This window comes from Hemicordylus capensis, chromosome 3, assembly GCF_027244095.1.
Source record: "Hemicordylus capensis ecotype Gifberg chromosome 3, rHemCap1.1.pri, whole genome shotgun sequence".
NCBI classification, from domain to species: Eukaryota; Metazoa; Chordata; class Lepidosauria; order Squamata; family Cordylidae; genus Hemicordylus; species Hemicordylus capensis.
Window position 1 is genome coordinate 158,725,950 of NC_069659.1, and position 23,450 is coordinate 158,749,399.

The following is a 23,450-nucleotide window of genomic DNA, read 5'->3' on the forward strand; positions in this document are numbered from 1 at the left end:
CCAAGTACTGCACAACACATTGCTCAGCACTGGAGGGGGGCCTGGCATGTCAAGCCTCCCGCATACCAGGCAAGGCGCCAAGGCACACCCACTGAAACCACTGGGCGGATTTCACGGCGGGAGCAAGTGGCTGCTGCGTTGGCGCTGCCTGGGATGCCACGCTGCTTGACTGGGAAGAGGAAGCTGACGCTGGCTGGTCGCCCACGCTGCTGCTGGGTGCAGGTTGGGCAGCGGGGGGTGCACCACTACCTCCTCCCTCACCTTCTGTACCAGGAGGTCCCTCCACCTGGGCAAGTCGCCGGCACTAACAACATTGCCCTTGATGGATGGGTTGCAGAGACAAGCGAGGACATACTCCTCCCTGCTTCCCAACTCACTTGGCCACTCCAGACCTCAGCCTCCCACCCAGAGCACGACCCTCTGGCGTGGTCAGAGAAGTCTGGAGTTCGCCCATCAGCTTCTCCAGACCCAGAGCTGTGGGCAGCGCCTGGCTCAAGGGAGTGGTGTCGCCACACAAGCCCTTTGTGGCAAGCTGGAAGGGCTCGAGTGCCAACACCGCCTCGGACATCTGCTTCCACTCTGCGTTCGAGAGGTCACAGACGGCCAAGGACTCATCCCTCGCCAGGGCGCCAAGGGCTCTCTCCTGCTCCAACAGGCGCTGGAACAGGAGGAAGGTGGAGTTCCACTGCGTCTCCACATCCGTAGGGATGAGATGGCGAGGAAGCCCAAGGTCATCCTGCTTCTTGCAAAGTAGTCTCCTGGACCTCTCGCTGCAGTGGAAGTGGGCGGCCAGCTTGTGAGCCTTCTCGACAAGCATGGCCGTGGCAGCAACAGCACCTTGTGGGGGGAGGCGGCCCTGCCCCTGGGACACCTTCAGATCCTTAAGGCCGAGGGCGTCTCTGATGGTCAGATGCAGCGTGTGTGCCATACACCGTATGTTCACACAGCTCATGACAGTCTTGACAGCGGCGGTAACGTTGGATCCATTGTCAGTGACAATGAATCCCCTGGAGAGGTGTGGACACCTGCCAATCCACTCCTTTATCTGGTGGTCGAGTACGGCCGCCACCTCCTCCATGGTGTGCCTCGTGTCCTTCGTCTCCACGTGCAGAATGGCCCACCTGTGCCGTAGTGCATCGGGAGCCACGCCAGACCCGGAAGCATCGCCCAAGGAGGTCCCCTGACTCTCCGGGCCCTAACAGTGGGCAGTGAGGGCCAGGAAAGCAGCGTGCATCCCACTGACACTGGTCCAGAGGTCAGTCGTGAAATGCACGCTGGTGCCAGCCGGAGCAGCATGCAGCCCGGCCGACACGAGCTCCCTGCACCGGCGGTACAGGGAGGGGACCACTTTCCGGCTGAATGTGGTCCTTGAGGGGATGATGTATTCGAGCATAAGGTACTGGAATATCCGGCGGAAGCCAGAGTTCTCGACCACCTGAAACGGCTGGTCATCGGTGGAAATAATCTCCCCTATGAGATGATGATGATCCACACGAACAGTCCGCTTGCTGCCCGACACCTGTGTCCACTGCTGGACTGGCAGTGTAGCCTGCTTTTTGGCTGGCTCAGGGACACTGCCCTTGTCTGCCCTAGTGGCAGGTGCACAAGGCGCACTAGCGCTGCCAGCCTGGCCAAGGAGACCTGGGTGGTGACGCGTCATGTGCCTCCACATGGGTGTCGTACCCAGGTACCTTGCATCCTTGCCACGGCTGACCTGCAACCTGCAGTGGACACAGCGGGCATTGTGTGGGGCATTTTCAGGGATCTCAAGGTGCTCCCAGACACCCCTGCCCTGGGCCTCCCGCACCCTGGGCACTTTCTTAGGCCTCTTTTGGCTGGGTGGCTGCAGTCCTGGGGGGGCGCCGCTGCCTGCCCACTGCTGCCACCCAACCCGACCCTTCCACCATGCATGCGAGAGGAAGGGCCTGGCTCCACTGGCAGAGGAGAGGCAGGCCTCTCCTCCACCACCTTGGCAGACCGTTCCTCATAGTGGTGGACTTCATGAGGGGGGGACCCACTGAGCGGCGAAAGGATGGGGGAAGGGCCCCAAGAGGGAGGGAGAACTTGGCTGCATCGCTGCCAGCCATAAGATCCTCAGCGCCCTCTACCTGCTCTCCCACACCAACAGTCTCCTCTACCACCACTGGCGGTGCCCCAGCAGCAACTGGTGCTGCCGAGGAGGGACCTGCCACAGCCCTAGTCCCTCTGCCTCTGCCGCGATTGCCGGCAGCAGGCTGGGGGAAATCGAGCCTGTGGACAAACCCCTCAGCTGGGGCAAAGAATTGTGCAATGGGGAGGACCGGGGTATCCTCAGGCTCCCCGCGTCCTCTCCCACTTTTCTGTGCCACAGCTGCCGCAGGCCTCTCCCACCTCTGCCTGCCAACCTTCTGCGAGCCCTGCCCGCAACACGGCACTCGTGTTGGTCAGACATGTTAAACTTTTTCTAAAGGTGGGAGACTTTATGAGGAAGGCCAGAAAGGGGCAAAAAAAAAAAAAAAAATTGGAAGGGGGAAGGGGCAAAAAAGCCAATTAATTGGGAGGCGGCGGGAGGGAAATTTGATGGGAAAAAGCCAACTGGGGGGAAGGGAAGACTTTTTGATGTGGGAGGGGGGAAAGCCAATTGAAGTGAGGGGGAGGGTAACCTTTTGAAATTGGGGTGGGTCAGGTGTTAAGCCAATTGGGGATGGGGATGGGTGTGTTTTTTAATTTGGGAAAAGGGTGGACCCTTGGGTGGGGGGGTGGCACGCACAGTTAGGTGGAGTAGTTGGGGGGGGCAAGTCTTTTGATTATGGGGAAAATGGAAGATGCGGGGAGGGCACAGCACCTACGGGGGGGGAGGGATGCAGTCAAAGCTTGGGAACCTGAAAATCAAAGGAAACCCTTCTTTAGTGAACTGAACAGTGTGAGGATGGATTGGGTTGGGGGGGTGGATTTCAAGAAATACTGGGGTACCAAGCAACCTTGCCTATTTAAAAAATTGCACTTTAACAAAGCCCACCCACTCCACCCAAAGCAACCAAGCAAAACACATGTTAGAACATCATATATCTCCAAAACATAACAACAATGACCTGGGGTGGGGTGGGGAACCTGTTAAAACAAGAAACAACCTGCAAGAAAAGCATGCAACACAACAACAATTTCTTCAGCAACACACAACAACAGTACATCTCCAAGTGTCCCTCCCCGCACCCAAATGCATTTCAAAATACAGATGTCCCTATTTAAAACCGCCAAATAGGGAAAGGGGACAACAAAAGGTGCACACAATTGTGCACGCACACTAACCCCTCTTCTTCTGGTCCTTCTCCTGCTGCACACTGCTGGTCACGGATGCACCAGCCAGCCACCCCTGGGTTGAGACACAGACAGGGCGGCAGCATGGGGCACAGGCAGCCAGGGTGGGTCAACGATGGAGGGGCAGAAATGAGGAGACAACACTATTTCAGTTGCTCAACTCACCCCCAAGCAGAGACAAATAAAATGAACTGATGGCAGGGACCAGGTGAGGTCGGTGGTGGTAATATGTGGCTGCAGCTGTGGGAAGAAGGGATGGATGAAAGAAGGAGAGAGACTAGAGAGAGAGAAGCAGAGAAAGAAAGAGAGGGAGAGAGAGAGAAAGAGCAGCACGGAGGGGGGTGGAGGTGTGATGTAGCAGGGAGGGGAGAATCAGGGGGGCAGAGCAGCAGCAGTCTCAAGAAGAGACCAGAGGGTGTGTGTGTTGGGGGTATCAATGTAGCAAGGGGGTGGGGTGTTAGGAGGCAGGAGGCAGCAGTCCCAAGAAGAGACCGGGGGTGTGTGTTGGAGGTATCAATGTAGAAAGTGGGTGGGGTGTTAGGAGGCAGTGGGCAGCGGTCCCAAGAAGAGACCAGAGGGGGTGTGTGTTGGGGGTATCAATGTAGCAAGGGGGTGGGGTGTTAGGAGGCAGGGGGCAGCAGTCCCAAGAAGAGACCGGGGGGGTGCTGGGGGTATCAATGTAGCTAGGGGGGTAGGGTGTTAGGAGGCAGTGGGCAGCAGTCCCAAGAAGAGACCAGAGGGGGTGTTGGGGGTATCAATGTAGCAAGGGGGTGGGGTGTTAGGAAGCAGTGGGCAGCAGTCCCAAGAAGAGCCCAGAGGGGGTGTTGGGGGTATCAATGTAGCAAGGGGGTGGGATGTTAGGAGGCAGTGGGCAGCAGTCCCAAGAAGAGACCGGGTGTGTGTGTGTTGGGGGTATCAATGTAGAAAGGGGGTGGGGTGTTAGGAGGCAGGAGGCAGCAGTCCCAAGAAGAGACCGCGGGTGTGTGTTGGAGGTATCAATGTAGAGAGTGGGTGGGGTGTTAGGAGGCAGTGGGCAGCAGTCGCAAGAAGAGACCAGAGTGGGGTGTTGGGGTATCAATGTAGCAAGGGGGTGGGGTGTTAGGCAGCAGGGGGCAGCAGTCCCAAGAAAAGACCGGGGGGGGGGTTGGGGGTAAAAATGTAGCAAGGGGGTGGGGTGTTAGGCAGCAGGGGGCAGCAGTCCCAAGAAGAGACCAGAGGGTGTGTGTGTTGGGGGTATCAATGTAGCTAGGGGGGTGGGGTGTTAGGAGGCAGGGGGCAGCAGTCCCAAGAAGAGACCAGAGGGGGTGTGTTGGGGGTATCAATGTAGCTAGGGGGGTGGGGTGTTAGGAGGCAGGGGGCAGCAGTCCCAAGAAGAGACCAGAGGGGGTGTGTGTTGGGGGTATCAATGTAGCTAGGGGGGTGGGGTGTTAGGAGGCAGTGGGCAGCAGTCTCAAGAAGAGACCGGGGGGGTGCTGGGGGTATCAATGTAGCTGGGGGGTGGGGTGTTAGGAGGCAGTGGGCAGCAGTCCCATGAAGAGACCAGAGGGGGTGTGTGGGGGTATCAATGTAGCTAGGGGGGTGGGGTGTTAGGAGGCAGGGGGCAGCAGTCCCAAGAAGAGACCAGAGGGGGGGTGTTGGGGGTATCAATGTAGCTAGGGGGGTGGGGTGTTAGGAGGCAGGGGGCAGCAGTCCCAAGAAGAGACCAGAGGGGGTGTGTGATGGGGGTATCAATGTAGCTAGGGGGGTGGGGTGTTAGGAGGCAGGGGGCAGCAGTCCCATGAAGAGACCAGAGGGGGGGTGTTCGGGGTATCAATGTAGCTAGGGGGGTGGGGTGTTAGGAGGCAGGGGGCAGCAGTCCCAAGAAGAGACCAGAGGGTGTGTGTGTTGGGGGTATCAATGTAGCTAGGGGGGTGGGGTGTTAGGAGGCAGGGGGCAGCAGTCCCATGAAGAGACCAGAGGGGGGGTGTTGGGGGTATCAATGTAGCAAGGGGGTGGGGTGTTAGGAGGCAGTGGGCAGCAGTCCCAAGAAGAGACCAGGGGGGGGGGTGTTGGGGGTATCAATGTAGCAAGGTGGTGGGGTGTTAGGAGGCAGTGGGCAGTAATCCCATGAAGAGACCGGGGGGGTGCTGGGGGTATCAATGTAGCAAGGGGGTGGGGTGTTAGGAGGCAGTGGGCAGCAGTCCCAAGAAGAGACCGGGGGGGGGGGGTGCTGGGGGTATCAATGTAGCAAGGGGGTGGGGTGTTAGGAGGCAGTGGGCAGCAGTCCCAAGAAGAGACCAGGGGGGGGTGCTGGGGGTATCAATGTAGCAAGGGGGTGGGGTGTTAGGAGGCAGTGGGCAGCAGTCCCAAGAAGAGACCAGAGGGGGTGTGTGTTGGGGGTATCAATGTAGCAAGGGGGTGGGGTGTTAGGAGGCAGTGGGCAGCAGTCCCAAGAAGAGACCAGAGGGGGTGTGTTGGGGGTATCAATGTAGCTAGGGGGGTGGGGTGTTAGGAGGCAGGGGGCAGCAGTCCCAAGAAGAGACCAGAGGGTGTGTGTGTTGGGGGTATCAATGTAGCTAGGGGGGTGGGGTGTTAGGAGGCAGTGGGCAGCAGTCCCATGAAGAGACCAGAGGGGGGGTGCTGGGGGTATCAATGTAGCTAGGGGGTGGGGTGTTAGGAGGCAGGGGGCAGCAGTCCCAAGAAGAGAACAGAGGGGGGGTGTTGGGGGTATCAATGTAGCAAAGGGGTGGGGTGTTAGGAGGCAGGGGGCAGCAGTCCCAAGAAGAGACCAGAGGCGGGGGGGTGTTGGGGGTATCAATGTAGCAAGGGGGTGGGATGTTAGGAGGCAGTGGGCAGCAGTCCCAAGAAGAGACCGGGGGTGTGTGTGTGTTGGAGGTATCAATGTAGCAAGGGGGTGGGGTGTTAGGAGGCAGGGGGCAGCAGTCCCAAGAAGAGACCAGAGGGGGTGTGTGTTGGGGGTATCAATGTAGCAAGGGGGTGGGGTGTTAGGAGGCAGTGGGCAGCAGTCCCAAGAAGAGACCAGAGGGTGTGTGTGTTGGGGGTATCAATGTAGGTAGGGGGTGGGGTGTTAGGAGGCAGTGGGCAGCAGTCCCAAGAAGAGACCAGAGGGTGTGTGTGTTGGGGGTATCAATGTAGCTAGGGGGGTGGGGTGTTAGAAGGCAGGGGGCAGCAGTCCCAAGAAGAGACCAGGGGGGTGCTGGGGGTATCAATGTAGCTAGGGGGGTGGGGTGTTAGGAGGCAGTGGGCAGCAGTCCCAAGAAGAGACCAGGGGGGGGGGGTGTCGGGGGTATCAATGTAGCAAGGGGGTGGGGTGTTAGGAGGCAGTGGGCAGCAGTCCCAAGAAGAGACCAGAGGGGGTTTGTGTTGGGGGTATCAATGTAGCAAGGGGGTGGGGTGTTAGGAGGCAGTGGGCAGCAGTCCCAAGAAGAGACCAGAGGGTGTGTGTGTTGGGGGTATGAATGTAGCTAGGGGGGTGGGGTGTTAGGAGGCAGTGGGCAGCAGTCCCAAGAAGAGACCAGAGGGGGGGGTGTTCGGGGTATCAATGTAGAAAATAGGTGGGGTGTTAGAAGGCAGGGGGCAGCAGTCCCAAGAAGAGACCAGAGGGGGGGTGTTGGGGGTATAAATGTAGCAAGGGGGTGGGGTGTTAGGCAGCAGGGGGCAGCAGTCCCAAGAAGAGACCGGGGGGGGTGCTGGGGGTATCAATGTAGCTGGGGGGGTGTTAGGAGGCAGTGGGCAGCAGTCCCAAGAAGAGACCAGTGGGGGTGGGGTGCTGGGGGTATCAATGTAGCTAGGGGGGTGGGGTGTTAGGAGGCAGTGGGCAGCAGTCCCAAGAAGAGACCGGGGGGGTGTTGGGGGTATCAATGTAGCAAGGGGGTGGGATGTTAGGAGGCAGTGGGCAGCAGTCCCAAGAAGAGACCAGAGGGGGTGTGTGTTGGGGGTATCAATGTAGCAAGGGGGTGGGGTGTTAGGAGGCAGGGGGCAGCAGTCCCAAGAAGAGACCAGAGGGGGTGTGTGTTGGGGGTATCAATGTAACAAGTGGGTGGGGTGTTAGGAGGCAGTGGGCAGCAGTCCCAAGAAGAGACCAGTGGGGGTGGGGTGCTGGGGGTATCAATGTAGCTAGGGGGGTGGGGTGTTAGGAGGCAGTGGGCAGCAGTCCCAAGAAGAGACCGGGGGGGTGTTGGGGGTATCAATGTAGCAAGGGGGTGGGATGTTAGGAGGCAGTGGGCAGCAGTCCCAAGAAGAGACCAGAGGGGGTGTGTGTTGGGGGTATCAATGTAGCAAGGGGGTGGGGTGTTAGGAGGCAGGGGGCAGCAGTCCCAAGAAGAGACCAGAGGGGGTGTGTGTTGGGGGTATCAATGTAACAAGTGGGTGGGGTGTTAGGAGGCAGTGGGCAGCAGTCCCAAGAAGAGACCAGAGGGGGTGTGTGTTGGGGGTATCAATGTAGCAAGGGGGTGGGGTGTTAGGAGGCAGTGGGCAGCAGTCCCAAGAAGAGACCAGGGGGGGGGTGTCGGGGGTATCAATGTAGCTAGGGGGTGGGGTGTTAGGAGGCAGTGGGCAGCAGTCCCAAGAAGAGACCAGAGGGGGTTTGTGTTGGGGGTATCAATGTAGCAAGGGGGTGGGGTGTTAGGAGGCAGTGGGCAGCAGTCCCAAGAAGAGACCAGAGGGTGTGTGTGTTGGGGGTATGAATGTAGCTAGGGGGGTGGGGTGTTAGGAGGCAGTGGGCAGCAGTCCCAAGAAGAGACCAGAGGGGGGGGTGTTCGGGGTATCAATGTAGAAAATAGGTGGGGTGTTAGAAGGCAGGGGGCAGCAGTCCCAAGAAGAGACCAGAGGGGGGGTGTTGGGGGTATAAATGTAGCAAGGGGGTGGGGTGTTAGGCAGCAGGGGGCAGCAGTCCCAAGAAGAGACCGGGGGGGGGGTGCTGGGGGTATCAATGTAGCTGGGGGGGTGTTAGGAGGCAGTGGGCAGCAGTCCCAAGAAGAGACCAGTGGGGGTGGGGTGCTGGGGGTATCAATGTAGCTAGGGGGGTGGGGTGTTAGGAGGCAGTGGGCAGCAGTCCCAAGAAGAGACCGGGGGGGTGTTGGGGGTATCAATGTAGCAAGGGGGTGGGATGTTAGGAGGCAGTGGGCAGCAGTCCCAAGAAGAGACCAGAGGGGGTGTGTGTTGGGGGTATCAATGTAGCAAGGGGGTGGGGTGTTAGGAGGCAGGGGGCAGCAGTCCCAAGAAGAGACCAGAGGGGGTGTGTGTTGGGGGTATCAATGTAACAAGTGGGTGGGGTGTTAGGAGGCAGTGGGCAGCAGTCCCAAGAAGAGACCAGAGGGGGTGTGTGTTGGGGGTATCAATGTAGCAAGGGGGTGGGGTGTTAGGAGGCAGGGGGCAGCAGTCCCAAGAAGAGACCAGGGGGGGTTGCTGGGGTATAAATGTAGCTAGGGGGGTCGGGTGTTAGGAGGCAGTGGGCAGCAGTCCCAAGAAGAGACCAGAGGGGGGGTGTTCGGGGTATCAATGTAGCAAATAGGTGGGGTGTTAGGAGGCAGGGGGCAGCAGTCCCAAGAAGAGACCGGGGGGGTGTTGGGGGTATCAATATAGCAAGGGGGTTGGGTGTTAGGATGCAGGGGGCAGCAGTCCCAAGAAGAGACCAGAGGGGGGACGGGGTGGGGGTATTGATGCAGCAGGGGGGTGTTGGGAGGAAGGGGAGGGTGCAGCAACAAACATCAAACAACAAACAAGCAACAGAGGGGGGGATCTGGATGGGAGGGGGGAAGGCAGGAGCAAAGGGGGCAGTAGGAGCAGGCCCAGTCAAGGGACACACAAATTAATAATTAAATCACAGCAGAAAATATATAAATCAACAGCAGCAGCAAGCAATCCAAATGAATGAATGAATGAATGCAAACAATATATAATCAATGAAATAAAAGCCAGCAAGAAAAATAAAGGGGGGGGAATTGCAGAGGGGCAGATGTGGCACACAGGAGAGGTGAGGGTCACAGGGCATGGAGACCAGGCTGGGCTGCAGGGCCTAGGCCCCGAGCCAGGGACTGGCCTGGCCTGGGTGGGAGGGAATGGATTAGGAAGGAGATGGGATGGCGACAGGGACAAGCAGGCACAGGCAAGAACAATTTAAAAAAAAACTGGACAAGGTGGAACAAAAACAAAGCACAAATAATAAAACAGCACTAAATGAAACCAATGCAGATGGATGGGGGTGGGGGAGGGGAAGCCAAATGATAAAGGAGGAATGAAAGAAAGAATGGAGGATGAGGAAAGGAGGACAACAGATGACAAAGAACAAGAATATGGGAAAAGTTAAGAACAAAGTAAGTAAAGTAACAGAGAAGAGACACAGACACAGGGCAGATGGACAAAAGAAAAGAGCACAAGGTGGCAGGACACACAGTCAAGGGACTCACAATTACAGACACCAGCAAACGAAGCAAGGTCCAGAGATCATGATCCCACAACTGCAGCCAAAGAGAATTTTCCAGACAAGAGGCTTGGTTTAAATAGGTTTGAAACTCCCTCCTTTGGGAGCCCCCCCCCCTTTGCACTCCCCCCCCCCCGGCCAACAGGGTGCCAGCTCTCAACAGTGGCACAGCCAACAGCCTACCAGAGCACAAGACTCATTCTGGCCAATCACAGGATCAATAGTGCAGCCAATGAAATGCCTGAAAAATAGCCTCACAAAATGGAGGCCAGGAGCAAAAGTTCAACGAAAGGAGCCACAAAATGGAGGACACACTATTCAATGAATACAGACCCTATAGAGCCCTATGGCACATCTGAACCGATTCGAAATGATCCCAACCGGTTTGAATTGAACCGGTTTGGATTCAGTTCGAATTTGAACTGGTTCGGATTCAGAAGAGCCCGGTCTGGTTCAAATTCGAACCGCTGAACCGGGCCGGTTCGAATTTGAACCAGTTTGCACATCCCTACTGGAGAGACCCCCGAGCCTGGGAGGCTGCTTGCAGCCTCCTGGTTGGGGGTCTCCTCATGTGTTGCCATGGTGTGGAGTTGCACTGCGGCAGCACACAATCCACCAAACGGGGTTAGCAGAGCACTCACTCCACTAACCTCATTTAAGGGGACTAGTGGATTTCCCAGTTTGCTGCCAGGAGCCACACGGCTCCCATGGCAGCAGATGACCAGGGGAAATCAGGCTAGGCTCCCTAAGCCCCATTTCCCCTGGTTGTGGGAATAGCTTCTGTATATGAGACACAGTTATCTCATAGTGACCAACATGTGCAAAGTTGCTGTCACCACCACTACACTGGTGAATGACTGTAGCTCTGTTAATTTTAAAAGTAAACCTGGGCACAGGTCCCTCAAATGCATGGTACAGATATTTGTTTGTTAAATTTATATACCACTCAACTGGCAGATGTCGCTGAAGCACTTTACAAAAGAAAAGTGGATAGCTAACATGTGAATAACTGAACCAGTATAGATACATACACTGTAAACAGATTGTACAGATTGAACAAAACACGTGAATAGGTCTTCCGTGAACAGTGTACATAGAGCGATCTGTACACAGGTACAGTTATTCACATGATAGGTTGAACACAGGGACAGCAGTATACTACCTCTACTGCAGTTAAAAGGGCTTGCACTAAAGTTCACTTTTAAAATGGAAGCAGATAAAGAGGCTATTCTCACAGTCATGCAAAATCAGGCTAAGGGAGCCTAGCCCGATTTTGCCTGGCCATGAGAACCACTGGGCTTGCAGCCGAGCCCGGTCTCACGAAAGCGGGTCAACCGCTTAAACAACCCTCCCCTAAGCCCAGGATAGCAGAGCAAGCACTCTGCTAACCTGGGCTTTCTGATCGTGAGTTGCCACATGGCCCCCGATCTTCCCAGCCCCCACCGGCTCCGTAACAGAGCCAGCAGTCATGTGGGCGGCCGGTTCAGCCACCCGGAACAGACTGTCTGCTCGTGTGTGGGGAGAACGGGCTAAGCCCGCTCTCCCCACTCACCCTTCCCAGGCAGCTCCCACTGATCGTGGGAACCGCCTCAAAGTCATTCACACATACAACATGTGTGCATGTACCGACAGACACCTGAAAGGAAGTACAACATACTGAGGTCATTCACACAATCAAACTGTGGGTTTTCTCACATGCACGCTAATGCAGGCTAGGAAAGCCCAGTCTGGGTTAGGCTGTGCATGAGAACCACCAGGATTGGACTTGATCCCAGCAGGGCAGTGCCACCTAGCCCCGTTTTTTAACCCTGCTTTTATCCAGGGTTAGAGGTTCAAGTGAGCCCTTAACCTGGTCCCCAGGATAGTGTGTTTGCTGGGTCTGTGTTCGGCACTAGCAGACACAGAGGCAGCCCCTAGAGCTAGAGGTCTACAGAACCAGTTTGATTTTAACCGGGTTCAACTCAGACTGGCCCATTTTGACTGGTTCAAGTTCAAACCAGATGGACCCACGAAAAAAGGGGGTCAATCTGAGTTTGAACTGAGTTGAGCCTGGTTTGAATCAGACTGGTTTGAACCAGTCTGAAGGTTTGGACATTGGTGGCCACCATTATTGTGGACTGTGTTTATAGTTTTTCTGCCCTGCTGATTGGTTTTTGGCCACTGCCTTCTGTTTGGCTAGTGATCTCCTTTGCTCTGGTTGGCTTGTTGTCATTCAAATCAGTGTTGTCAGGGCAATTCTTCTCCCATTGGCTGGGGAGAGGGATGAGGGGAAAGGGAGCAAAAAGAAGGGAGTTTCAAAGTTTATTTAAACCAAAGCAGTTCCTGCCTTGCTTTACTCTTCCTCTGGTTTCTGAGGAAGAGTTCTGGCTGTGCTGCAGCTGCTGTGCCTTTGGATTGCTTGCTGCTGCCCTCTGTACCTTGGTGGATTATAGCTGCTGTGGACCCCTTGCCCCCCCAACCCTGCTTTTTAGTCCCTCCCTCATCTGCTGACCCCTGCCTGCTGACCCCCTCCTGCCTGCCATCTTCAAACCCTTGCACCACATTCAGTCCCCCAGTTTTTAACGATTTTTTGAATTTTTTCAGGGTAAGTAGTTCAAGGATTTGTGGGTTGGGTGATAGGTATCACCCATCATGACGTACCATGTCCTGTTTGAACCCAAACCAAACTGCAAGATCTGGTTTTGTGTACACTCCTACTTTGCCATCAAACTGGTCTGTCTTGAGGGCGTGCCCGCAAGGACTGGTCCAGGTTCACCTGAATTGGGCCACTTTGAGACTGGGTGGGGGGAAGCCAGTGGGGGAGGGGGAACTGCTAGAGACATTTCCTGCAGCCGTGGCAGCAGCCCCCCCCCCCGGGAGATCGTGAGTGTTTTAAAAAATGTTGGTTTTATGTTTGAACCCTCTGAAGCTGTTCAAATTCAAATTGAGCCAGGGAGTCTGTTTGGAGGTGGGGGGAACTGAACATGCCCGGTTCTGATCGAGTCCGGTTCAGACTCTAACTGAACAAACCGGTTAAAAAAACAAAACTGTGCACATACCTAACCCTACCTCCTACCGCCTATCTCCTGGGGTAATCCTCCAATGCACCGCACATATCACACAATGCATTGTGGGATATCCAGAGGCCAGGATGCAGCGCACATCATCTGGAAGTGTGGTCTGCTCCCAGCAATGTTTCAGCGATCATCTGGGGGGAAGGTGAGTTGCCCTGCTGTGTAAATGGCCCCTCTTTGTTCTACCTGGGATTGTGTGCTATGTGTGAAAATTGGGAAATTTCCAGTTGTGTGGAGGCAAGGTAAGAGGAAAACCTAGGTAGAAGTGATGCTGTGGAAGAAAGGTAGGAGAAAAAGCTACCCATACACTACATATGGCTTGCAGACATAAGGTTCCAGAATCAGTTCTTGGCAACTCTAGTAAAATGATCTATATAGCAGGACAGGCTTGGGGAACCAGCAATGGTTCATACAAGCGTCCAGGTTTGCCTGCCTCCAACCTGGGTTAGGATGATTGTGTGAAAAGGCTTAGTATTGGGCTCAATGGCCTGATTTAGTGAAAAGCTTGCTTCTGCTTCTTTTTAAGGGAAGTTTCAAATGAAAACTATTCCACCCTGGGACATTTTTCTTTTCCATTTTAAATCAAGGTTGTGATCCTAAAGGAAAAGAATGATTTAAAAACAAACTGGCATGATTTAGCCAGAGTTTAGGACCTTTAAAGGACATTAAAGAGAGTTAAGCTTATGCAAAACAGAAGGCTTAAGAAACTGATAATAACCCAACATGTGTGTGCATCTTGGCTGTGCAGGGTTTGAGATGTTGGCCATATTTTTAAGGTACCAGTTCAAAACAGCTCATTTCTCTTTTAAAAAGGGTGTATTACTGAGTCACTGAAACAGCCAAAATAATACATTTTTAAGGCATTAATGATACATTACCTGACATAATGAATGTTTTGCTCTTTGTGCTATTCTGGTTTCCACCTAAGATGCTGATGATCTGAATACCAAAAAGGTATAAAATTAATTGTGACAGCAAGAGGAAAATGAAAATAAGACATGCTCTTAAATTATATTTCCCAGAAAACTAGAATAAATGGAACAAAATTATAAGTGAGGTAGTATTATTTATGTGTCTGCATCACTAACATAATAACTTATGGAAGTTTATGACTACAAATGAAACAGGATCAACTATTTACTATAAATTTCTTGATTAGGCATTAATAACAAAGGTATATCATTTTGGTGTAGTGAAGAAGGCTTCGTCTGAAGTTATGTTTTATATAGCAGCATTTCTCCATGCTCCTCACAAAAAATTGTTTATATTAATTCCATTTGATTTTAAATGTTAGATATATTGCCCCATAGGGAAATGGGAGCTGAAAAGAACAGTACGAGAGAAATTGTTTAGACTCTTCTAAAAGAGGAAATTTGAGGGTTGACAGGAGCCAATTTAGAAAGTAGAACCTTATGACCTAGGAACATAAGAACAGCCCTGCTGGATCAGGGCCAAGGCCTATCTACTCCAGCATCCTGTTTCCCACAATGGCCCACCAGATGCCTCTGGGAAGCCCACAGGCAAGAGGCGAGGGCATGCCCTCTCCAGGGGCGTAGCAAGGTTGGAATGGGCCCAGAGACAAGATTTTAAAATGCCCCCCCCCACACTCAAAGTCCAGGGCCTCCGCACACCCTAGGCCCCCAAGGATTTAAGTCTGATATTCCAAAATAAGTATGCTGCCTGGAAATACATTTCACTGAATACACACACGCACACGTCACAATATATCATGATATACGTTGAGTACTATACATTTATTTTACATTTAATGCCTAGAACACACTAGAAAGATGAATGATTAAAATGGGCCCCTCGCTGCAGATTAGCAAAGGAGACTTTCAACCATGCAGGGTGAGCCTATGTTTGTTTTCTCAGAATTCTGAACAAATTCAGTCAAGTTCGATTCCAGGAGGTTTTTCACAGGAGGCTTTTAAAGCCCTTTAAGACACATCTCCTCTGGAATGGAGGTGCTGCATTCACATGTTGGCCAGATTGACCCTGAAGTCCCTGCAAGTTACAGGAGAGCAGTTCACACACATGAAAAATAAAATAAAATAAAAGCACAACACATGCTTCACAGTTCTCACTCAGACCTTCTGGGTTGCAAAACAACTTGAACATAAGTGCATTTATAAATGAATGAATAAAATAAATATAATACTGTTCCTTCCAGAAGTTTTTGTAATTTTCTGCCATGAAACAAGCCACTTATAGGACTTTTTAGATAGTTTTTTTTTAAGCCAGCAAATTTTCCAAGCTGTTTAAAAATAAATATTCAGAGACTTCTCAGTCCCTCCCCCCCATATCAAAGCCCTATGGCAAGCAGATGCCTATATATCCGGGGGGTGGGGCAGGGAAGGTAACCACAAAAAGGAGTTCACACTCTACCTGGCAGCAAGGGGTCTTCTGCTGCAGAGAACAGTGGAGGCCACTCTGGCTGCCTCCTCCTTCCTGGCTGGCTTGGGCCCTACTGGAGTTCAGGCTTCACAGAGGCCTACACCAGACCTCCGTGGAAGCCCCGCCCACCCGCCGATCAGCTGAGAGGCGGGAGAAAAGGAGCTCTTTGCAGGTGTCTGCTGCTCGATTGCCGGCCAGGAGAACAAGCTGGAGAGACGGCGAAGAGGGCAAGTGGCTGAGAGGCTATGGGGCTGGGCAGGGGGCAATGGGGAGTCATGTGAGGTGCCTCTGGGGGGCCCCTCCAGGCAGTGGGGCCCCCAGACAACTGTCTCCCCTTGCCCTATCATTGTTACGCGCCTGGCCCTCTCTCCTACTGTTGCTCCCCTACAACTGGTATTCAGAGGCATCCTGACTTCCTGTATATTATACTGATTACGAGTGGTAGAACTAGGGTAGGCAATAAGTGTGCTTCCTAGAGCCTTGCAGTTGTTTAGATCTGTCAGACATTGGGGCTATTCTCACGATTAGCAAAATTTGGGCTAGGCGAGCCTAGCCCAATTTTTGCTAATCGTAAGAACCACCAAGCTTGGCTGCGAGCCCGGTGGTTCTTGAGTGGCTAACCCGCTTAAGTAGCCCACCCCTTAGCCCAGGTTTGCGGAGCGAGCACACCGCAAACCTGGGCTTTTGGATCGTGAGTAGCTGTGGCGCAGCTCTTCGCCACAGCTACTCATGAGGAGACCCCTGGAGGGGAGGCGAAAAGCCGCCTCCCAGCTCCGGAGGTCTCGCCAGCATGCCCTGCGCACTCACGTCACAGAGCTGGCAATCGTGTGGGCGGCTGATCTGGCTGCGCAGGGCTCCCTTCCGCTTGTGAGGGGGAAGAGCGGGCTCTGCCCGCTCTTCCCGCTCACCGCCACAAACCAGGTCTCACTGATCATGAGACCTGGTCCATTCTTTGTTGGGTGTTGTCCGAGGGAGTTCCATGATGACAGCAGGGAGCCTCCCAACAGTTGGAAATGTCAGTAGGTTCTCTGCTACAGAACTCAGTCATCATCCAACATGTATGTCATATCTGCCCTCTCTCCCTCTACCTCTTTATCTGGGTCCATGTGGAGGCAAGAGATGGGCTGCATTGCATTCTTTTCACTCCAGAAGGAGCTCTCAAGCAGCAGTCTTGCTTTCCAAGGCTTCCATTTAAAAGGCACTTCTCCCACTCTTCCTTTCAGGTCTCTGAGTGGCACAGGTGGTTCTGGGATTTGTAGTTTTTTTGAATGCAGTTGCAGCCATGTGATATATTCACAAAATAGCATTATTTTGCATATTTTTTTGCCTATCTGGAAAAATTAGACATGTTTTCAAGGTGGTAGATAAAAAAGCAGAGCACTTCCTAAGAGGCTTAGTGAGGCAGGTCACAGTTTCTCATATGGATATTTGTATTATTCAAGATATCAACAATTACCGGGAGATATGCAGAACCAGAAACAAAGGGAATGTTGCATTTTTAAAAGTCTGTAAGCTGAAGAATGTTGCTATACACATTTGTACCAAAATGGTACAAATCACCAGTGACGCCATTAAGAATGGACATTTGGGCCAAAGTCTGACCCCCAGTCTTTTTCTCCTTGTATGTGAGCAGGGCAGCCACAGAAATGCTGCCAGGAATCTCATCTCCTTTCCCCTACAGAATTCTGGTGAGTCAGAGAAGCTGGCATGATGGCTCTTCAAGAAACCACCAGGGCAGGGCATGCTCAACTAATGATTTGCTCCTCCTCCGGCAGTCAGCCTATTATACTGAGAAAGCGGGAGGAGGAGTCAGGAGAGAATGCTTAGGCCTGGAAGGAGCTGGGCATGCTGTATTCTAGCAGCTCCTGAAAGCCCCAGCCCAGCGCACCAGGCACCAGCTCCTCCATTCCCAAAGGGGTGGAATCGAGTGTGTGAGAGAGAAAGAAAAACTCATATACTTCCAAGGATTCTCAAAGCCTCAGATGTGCACATTCTTTCTTTCCACCTCCCTTTTCATTCTTTCTTTTTCTTCATTCCTTCCTTCTGTCCCCTCTCTCCCTCCCCCTCCTCTTTTTTAAATTTTCTCTCTCACACACCTTTCTGTCACCTGTCTGTCCCTCCCCTCTTTCCTCCCTTCATTCCTTTTTCCATATATGAATGCTTAGCAGGGAAGTTTCCCTAGAATGATTTAGGTGATCTACAAATAACATGATTTATTCTGCTTCTTCTGCTTAAAAACTCTATACCAGGGCCCTATACCAGGGCCTCATAAGGCCATGAGGTCCATACTGTTCAGTAACCTAGCTCCACCACTGCAAGTCATCCTGCAAAAGACAGAATAGGATAGTGACAGGCATCTGAAACTGTCCCTAGTAAATGGCTAAAAATTCTCATTTGATAAGAGCATGCACATGTTTAGTTATGCTCAACACACTTTGGGGGGAAAGCAGTATCACTTAAACTGAGTGAATTGTGCATGCAGCTGTGATTACTTTTTTAAATGCAATGTCATGTGCATATGAATCTGACACCAACCCCCATACTCCATCAAGTGGAAGATGCTCCCAGGAGCTTGAATACCTAAACTGACCTTTTAAAGACTAAACACATACCTGAATGTGTGAACTGCATCCATTGCAAAGTATAAGTGGCATGAAATCTCTACCTGTGGCATTTGATCAGTGATGGCTCTTTCAGAAAGGCAAGCCATCATTTGGCATTGCAGTCATTCATGAATATGTGAGCAGGGCCTTAATGGCTTATAAAGTAAAGTCAAGTGTGCCGTCAAGTCGGTGTCAACTCCTGGCAACCACAGAGCCCTGTGGTTGTCTTTGGTAGAATACAGGAAGGGTTTACCATTGCCTCCTCCCACACAATGTGAGATTATGCCTTTCAGCATCTTCCTATGTCACTGCTGCCCAATATAGGTGTTTTCCATAGTCTGGGAAACATACCAGCGGGGATTCGAACCAGCAGTCTTTGGCTTGCTAGTCAAGTCATTTCCCCGCTGTGCCATTAGGTAGCTTTAATGGCTTATACCAGTTTGAAAACATGGTTTAATAATACTGCTGACTTTCTATTGCTAAGGGGGGGTTGGGGTGGGCAGATGGCTGGCCATTCTTATGCAAATTGACTGCAGATTATAAATAATATAATGAGAAACCACAATAGCAGATACTGTTCTTCAGTTGTGAAGAACTGTATAAACTGACGTGGACAACTTTTAAACCAATTAATTCTAGTTGTAACTGGAACAGAAGTTAGGTGAAATAAATGATTGAGTTAAGAGAATTGTTTAATGGACACTATCATTTTATACTGCTTTGTGGGTCCAATTACTTCCTAATTTATCAAGATAATTGGAAGGCTCAAATGAAGGGGGAGGGATTTCAAGGAATCAATTTGGCAAGGCCTCAAAAACCAAATCTGAATTTATGGACCAGAAGAACCAAGAAGCAGCCAAATTTACACCTCGAGCACTTCTGCATGGGTCATGGCAGTCTGGAATGGTGGTTGTACATAGTCAATTGCTTTCTGTTGCCAGTGCTGCTTTAGTTCTGTATCCCATTTCCTGAGCCCTTTTTGAACATGCTATTTAAAAAAAAATAAAAAAAATCAGAAGCACCCTTCAAGTCAAATAGTCAGAGACTAGACATTAGCTTTTCCTCATGATAGCTTCCACAACTTTATTATCCATAGACTTTTGCTTTATATTCTAGGTGAAGTAGGAAAGAAAAGCAGATATTTTGACTGAGGAGTCAGAAGAATGTCTTAGGTCCGTGTGGGTAAGGCAGCCTGTAGCCCTCTTATAGACAGGTACATGAGCACCTGGACAAATGGTGGAGGATGAGCAGCTAGGTGGCAGGGATGCCTCTCTGAAATGCATGGATTTGGATGTAGATCGGCATAGCATAGGTGTGGTTTTAAACCAGGCACTTGTGCCCATGTTATGTGGAGATCTCAAAGCTAATGGAAGATGCATCAGCAGATGGGGTCCTTCTAATTATTTGTTTTGTTTAGGTTAGCACTCCTTGTAAAGTTCATCTGGCAAAGTAATGAGTCTCCTCTCCACTGCTTAGACACAGCAGCAATTTCCGGAGCACTGGAAATATTTTACAAACTGCAGCAATTTTCATGCCTGTGCTCTCAGAAAGATCAAGCCAATACCTGCACTGTGCAAACATTTGAAGCATACCTTATTACAATGTAGACTATACTATATAGACTTGGCTGTCTGTGATGAAGCAATGGCTGACATCTAAAGCAAGGGAAAACTGATGCAGTGAGCGAAGCAAACAGCACTTCCAGACTAACTTCACCAGTGTAATGGGGAAGAGAAAATTTTTAATACCCTCCCCTTCTCCAGTAAGCCCTCTGTGCCACCCCCAAATATTTGAAATATTAGTCTTCTCCTCTTGCTGCAGCTGTGCTTCCTTGCTCTGGATGTCAGCCATTATTTCCCATTCTCAAACACAAAATTAGTCCCATGAAATAGCAATCCACCAAGGTATACAAGAGTAGAACTGAAGACAATCTATCAGTTATGTTTTGGTTATTTACTTCTCTCTGTAAGTTGCCATTGTCATTGGCTGGCATCCTAATGAAGTGAGGATACAGCAGGAGGCTTCTCCAGTTCCACAGCATCCAGATGGGGGAAGTGATTTTAGCTGATCTTCCCTGCCTCTGAAAGTGTTCTGTACCTTCCATCCCTGAAGGTTGTACAGCTCTCATGAAATATTTTCGGAAGCACGGAGCACTTCCAGAGGCAGGGAAGATAAGCTAAAATCCCCTCCGCACACACATAGAGACATAGGAAGCTGCCATATACTGAGTCAGACCATTGGTCTATCTAGCTCAGTAATGTCTTCATAGACTGGCAGCAGCTTCTCCAAGGTTGCAGGCAGGAATCTCTCTCAGCCCTATCTTGGAGAAGCCAGAGAGGGAATTTGGAACCTTCTTCTCTTCCCAGAGTGGCTCCATCCCCTGAGGGGAATATCTTACAGTGCTCACACATCAAGTCTCCCATTCATATGCAACCAGGGCAGAACCTGCTTAGCTAAGGGGACAGTCATGCTTGCTACAAAAAGACCAGCTCTCCCCCTGCAGCATGTGCAACACACATGCTGTTGGAGTGAGGAAGCCTCTGTATGTATTAAGAGCAGTCTCCCCCTGCAAAGATGCACTGCATCTTTGCTTTGCTAGTCAGAATGTCAGCCATTATTACACAGGCATGGGAAAGTGCCTGTATATTATAGGTGGAGAGGTAGAACAGCATTTGGTCCTAGGGGCACCAAATTTGGGTGGTGCATAGGTCCCCATGGGTGCCACCTACCACTCAGATTTCAAGGCAGTGGGGCACTTGTTTGATATTTAGTGATTTTTAAAAAAGTTTTTATAGTTTTTATATATTTTCACCATAGGAAATAATGGGGATTCAAAGTCACCCTATCCTAACCCCAACTTTCATTTTTTAAAAATGCTTATCTCTAGCCCTTGTAGAAGTAGAGTTATGGAGCAAAATGTGCAGTCACTATTTTTTTAAGTGTTTGTATTCTTTGGTGCACAATAACTTTTCTTATAATTAATCCCTATGAGGATTCATTGCACACCTTCATTTCTTCTGTTCATTTTGACTGTCACTGGGCAGTGCCAACTGGCAAATGCCATGTGCCAACTACACCCCACCCCACAAGGCAGTGGGGTAGTCATTTTATTATTATTATTTAAAAAAAAAGAATATTTAAGTGTTTAGATTCTTTTATGTCTAATAACTTTTCCTCATAATGAATCTCTATGAGGATCCATTATACTCCTTCATTTCTTCTGTTCATTTGGAATGTCATTGGACAGTGCCAACTGTCATCTGCTAGGGATGTGTGAAACGTTTCAGGTACAGAACGATCTATACCCGAATCTGCCTGTTTGGCGCAATTTGTATACAAAACAAATCACTCTTCTGCAAGCCTGGAAAGATTGGGGTCCGAAACAAATCACCCAAATTTTGGAGCCGAATGTTTTGTTGTTTTGGACTTCAATTTTGTGGCGATTTCCGTGTTGTCTCCATTTTGTGTTTGACATGTATTTTAATTTCCCGCCCTTCCAAGCTTCAGATCGGTGAATGACACCATGGGCTGATCTGCTGACAATTCCCTCCTGGTCCCATACTGGCTCTTGTGGCTCTTATCACTCCTGACTGACCCCACATTGGCCAGGGGAAGAGTCGAAGAAGGGGCAAGGGTGGAGGAAGTTCAAGGAGGGGTTTTCAATGAGATTTAAAGAGGCAGCAGCCACCATTCTGCCTTTCTGCCTTGTGGGAGAAGAGAGAGAGAAAAAAGCTTTGCTTTGCCTTGCCTTGCCTATCTCTCTCTCTCTCTCTCTCTAGATTTATATGTCGCCCTACTCCCATATGACTCAGGGCGGCTTACAAGCAATAACATACAAAACAACACAGTTCTATAAAATACAACATACATAAAATCATAACCACAACCCCATACAGTACTCATTACAAGACATAATAACTATGGATTACCGGATCACTCTACAGCCAGCTATCTCAGCGACCAAACATGCAACGGAACATTTCCATTTTGCATGCCTTACGGAAAGCCAACAAATCATGGAGAGCTCTGATATTATCTGGGAGACCGTTCCATAGAGCCAGTCTCTATTGCCTTCTGCCTTCCCAGCCTGAGCCCAGCCTGCCTTGCCATCCAGCCTGCCTGTCCCTGTTGCATGCCAGCCTGGGAATGGATTATCTGCTGCATTGCTTTTTTGTTCCTAAGAAGCGAATTCTTTTTTCACCCCCTTCCTGCTGCTGAGAGAATCACTGCCTGCCTATGCCTGCTGTGTCTGTGCCAGCCACCAGTCCCAGTCACTGTGTCCACTGGCCACCTGGCCAGCCACTCCCCCCCCCAGATTTTCCAGGTTTTTGCCAGCCCCCCACCCAATCTGAAGACTGATGAAGGAGAAGAAGAATGAAGAAGTATAGACTCAGAGGCCAGACCACAGAAATGGACAACTGGACACACAATGTGGGTGAAGCCTTAGATTGAGTGAGTACCCGTTTTAACATATGCACACACAAATGTCTCTGGTATTGTGTATTCTTGGTGGGGGGTTCCTGTTTGTAGGGAGGTTTTGGGTTGCAATTGAATTTAAAAAGTTGTGTGTTGTTTAGTTTAGAAGAAGTTTAAACAGGGGTTCTTTCTGCGGGAGGGATCCCTGTTATCTAGTACTAGTAGGTGGTTAGAAGGGTAGCATAGCCTCGTGGTTTTAAAAAACATTTTCCCATTCCATCCATATATATATTATATTATAAATTTTTAAAGAACTGAAGGCTGTCCTCCGACCTTCTGTGCCCATAATATATCAGTATTGATATTCTCTGCCCATCAGCCTACAGGCTCTGTGTGGGCAGGCAGGCACAGACTCTAATCTCCTCCCTGTGCCCATTTATCCCCAACCCCCACCCCCAACTGCAGCATTTTTAGGCCATGGCAAAAATTAACCCTAAACCCACTAACCCTTTCACAGAGCACACATGCACAGGTATACTGTGCTTCCCCCCCACAAAACCTCAAGTCTAGCAGTATATATATTATGCAATTCAAATGCCTTGGATGGTTTGTTGTTGTGCCTGTATTTTGGGGACCTCATGGATGGGCACAGAACAGATTCTGTGTGTGTGTGTGTGTGTGTGTGTGTGTGTGTGTGTGTGTGTGTGTGTTCTTTACAATGAAGATTGGGTCATATTGTGACTTCTAGCATCATCATCATTTTTATTCAAACTAGATGTGCATCTACAATAGGTTGTGCTGATGCCACAGGCTCCAATCCATTGCAGCAATGTCAAAAAATGTGCCACAGAATTGTGTGCCGTTGTTGTCATCATCCCTCTTCAACTTGTGTAGGTGGGAGGGGAGGCCAAACCTCACTGTTCCACTGGCAGAATGTTGTTTTGCACCCTTTACTTAACCCGCCTTTATGGCTGGGTGCCACAGATATAGCTATTTCTGTTGCTTGTGGATGAAAAATGCTTGGGGGGTGGGAGGGCAGGGCACATTTGATGCTGCTGTTGGCCCTAGTCTGCTGCATCACACTTATTTATTTGCTTGCTTGTTGCTGGCTGCTGCTGGTCCCCTGCATTGGGAGGGGGTGCGTGGGACAGTGCATTTCATTGTTGTTTCACACCATTTGTGTAGACCAATTGCATTTCTGTTGCGGGGGATGGTGGGACACAGTGGATATGGTGAGTGACACAGTGGATGCATGACCTTTGA

The 23,450-nt window shown here is 50.9% G+C and overlaps 1 long non-coding RNA gene across 1 annotated transcript; it reads right to left on the reverse strand.

Annotated features, from left to right (window-relative positions):
* Window positions 1–1,988: 1,988 nt before the first annotated feature.
* Window positions 1,989–15,314, reverse strand: LOC128349268 (uncharacterized). Its single transcript, XR_008318681.1, has 3 exons — window positions 15,160–15,314; window positions 13,650–13,710; window positions 1,989–3,537 (listed from the first exon to the last, which is right to left on the reverse strand). It is a non-coding gene; the product is annotated as an uncharacterized LOC128349268 (long non-coding RNA).
* Between the last annotated feature and the right edge of the window lie 8,136 nt (window positions 15,315–23,450).